This window comes from Myotis lucifugus, unplaced genomic scaffold (genome assembly GCF_000147115.1).
Source record: "Myotis lucifugus unplaced genomic scaffold, Myoluc2.0 scaffold_41, whole genome shotgun sequence".
Taxonomy (NCBI): Eukaryota; Metazoa; Chordata; class Mammalia; order Chiroptera; family Vespertilionidae; genus Myotis; species Myotis lucifugus.
In genome coordinates, this window is record NW_005871089.1 from 6,556,504 (window position 1) to 6,559,248 (window position 2,745).

Genomic DNA, 2,745 nt, shown 5'->3' on the forward strand with positions numbered 1-2,745 from the left:
GGTGTGCGGAATGGGGGTGGACTGGAGGGGGTTGATCGGGGAAATAAGGGGACATATGTAATACTTTTAATATTAAAGATTTTTAAAAGAATACTGTATATCTAGGACAGCTTTATGTAATCATCAAATTCCAGAGATAAGGGACTTTACAAGTCAACTAACCAAACCCCCTTCCAGGCCAACTGAGTTTTATCAGAATTCCTGTCCAATGACACCTTGTTAGTCCCTTAGGTAGAAGAGTTTTCTTTGAATCACTGGGAATCCTGATTCTTAAGACCAATCAGTATGTATCATTAGTGTCAGAGTCAAAATTCTTAAATATGTAGCAGCACAGATATTGCACCAGGATATTAAAATACTAGAGGCCCGATGCACAAAGATTTGTGCAAGAATACGCCTTCCTTCCCCTGGCTGCCCGCACTGCCTTTGCTCTGGCTGGAGCAGCCTTCCACCTTCCCACGCTGCCCAGAGGCCCGGGGCGGGGTGGAACAACTGCGCTGTTGCCATGGCGATGATGCAAGCGTCCTACCCTGCCGCCAGCCGCTTGGCGCCTGAGCGCGTACGCACTACCCACAGGCCCGCCATCTTTGTCAGGTTAATTGCATACTCACTCCTGATTGGCTGTGGGCATTTCGGAGGGATGGTCAATTTACATATTTGTCTATTATTAGTATAGATGTCCCCAAAAAGGGTCTGGAAGCAGACATCCTCATATATCTTCCAGGCACAGGCTTATCCTGTTGTAAATAAGAGTCACCCCTCACCCTGGCAGGATAGCTCAGTTGGTTAGAGCATCATCTGGATATGTGAAGATTGCAAGTTAAATAAGTGGAACAACAAATCGATGTTTCTCTCTCTCTCTCTCTCTCTCTCTCTCTCTCTCTCTCTCTCTCTCTCTCTCTCATCAATTTAAAAACAAAAGTCACCCCTCCCTTTGATATCCTCTGTCAACAACAGCTACCATGACATCATTTTCCACGGCCAGATTCTTTCTATTTTTTTTTAAACTTTTATTAATATTTACTTTATGCTGAATTTACTCCAGGGCCATAAATTTTTCATTCTTCAGCTTCTTCTGGGATATCTTTTTCTTCTGTGCAACCTCCTGCTCTGGTTTAGGAACAGTCTGCTCCTTTGTAGTGAGGATCAGGTCAAGGTGGCAGGGGGAGCTCATGTATGGGTTCATCTGCCCATGAGCTCCATGAGTTCTGGGAGCTTTGTTCACGAGATGTGCTCAATGACCGGAGAATGGACATCTAAACCCTGAAGTTCAGCATCAGTCTCTGCATTTTTAAGCTTATGCAGCAGAAATTCAGCACTCTATTTGGGCCACTCACCCTGTGTCCAGCCCCAAGTTTGGCCTGGGCACACCTGCCAACTGCACCACTGTAACAACGAAATGGCACACATTGCTTCTGTAAAGTGACATCGTTCAGATACTTAATGGCTTTTCAAAAACACAAAGTCGTGCTGAAACCGGTTTGGCTCAGTGGATAGAGCGTTGGCCTGCGGACTGAAAGGTCCCAGGTTCGATTCCGGTCAAGGGCATGTACCTGGGTTGCAGGCACATCCCCAGTAGGAGATGTGCAGGAGGCAGCTGATCGATGTTTCTCTCTCATCGATGTTTCTAACTCTCTATCTCTCTCCCTTCCTCTCTGTAAAAAATCAATAAAATATATTTAAAAAAAAAACCACAAAGCCTTGATTGCTTGCAATGTTTCAGAAGTGTGTGTGTTTTTTTTAGTGGTGTTGTTTTTTTAAAAAAATCTTTATTGTTGAGAGTATTACACATGTCCCCCTTCCCCCCCCCCCATTGACCCCCTCCACACGGTTCCCACTCCGGCCCTTGACCACCCTACTCTGTGTGTCCATAGGTAAGATCTTTGGTTAATCTGTTCCCGTCCCCACCACCCCCCTTCCTTCTGAGATTCATCAGTCATTTCCATGCTTTCATACCTCTAGTTCTATTTTATTCACCAGTTTATTTTGTTCATTAGATTTCTTGTTTGTTGATTTTAAGTTTTAGATTCAGTTATTGATAGATATGTATTTGTTGCCATTTAATTGTTCATATGTTTTAAAATATATTTTATTGATTTTTTACAGAGAGGAAGGGAGAGGGATAGAGAGTTAGAAACATCGATGAGAGAGAAACATCGATCAGCTGCCTCCTGCACACCTCCTACTGGGGATGTGCCCGAAACCAAGGTACATGCCCTTGACTGGAATCAAACCTGGGACCCTTCAGTCCGCAGGCCAGCGCACTATCCACTGAGCCAAACCGGTCAGGGCTGTTCATATTTTTAAACTCTTCATTTTCTTCTCTTTCTTCTTCTTCCCCTTCACCATTTCATGTAATACTGGTTTGGTGGTGATGAACTCCTTCAGCTTTTTCTTGTTTGTGAAGCTATTTATCTGACCTTCAATTCTAAATGAGAGCTTTGCTGGGTAGAGTAATCTTGGTAGTAGGATCTTACTATTCATCACTTTAAATATTTCTTGCCACCCACTTCTGGCCTCCAAAGTTTCTGTTAGAAATCAGCTGACAGTCTTATGGGGTGCTCTCTTGTAGGCAACTGACAGCTTTTCTCTTGCTACTTTGAAGATACTCTGTTTGGCCTTAACTGGTTTGGCTCAGTGGCTAGAGCATCGGTCTGCTGACTGAAGGATCCCAGGTTCGATTCCAGTCAAGGGCACATGCCCGGGTTGTGCGCTTGGATCTCCAGTAGGGGGCGTGCAGGAGGC

The 2,745-nt window shown here is 44.5% G+C and overlaps 1 protein-coding gene and 1 pseudogene across 2 annotated transcripts in view; both read right to left on the reverse strand.

The window, feature by feature from the left end:
* The window catches only part of PTPN9 (protein tyrosine phosphatase, non-receptor type 9), a 104,985-nt gene that overhangs the window by 92,405 nt on the left and 9,835 nt on the right, over positions 1 to 2,745 (reverse strand). The window lies entirely within an intron of this gene.
* On the reverse strand, positions 1,037 to 1,451 carry LOC106697006 (annotated as a pseudogene).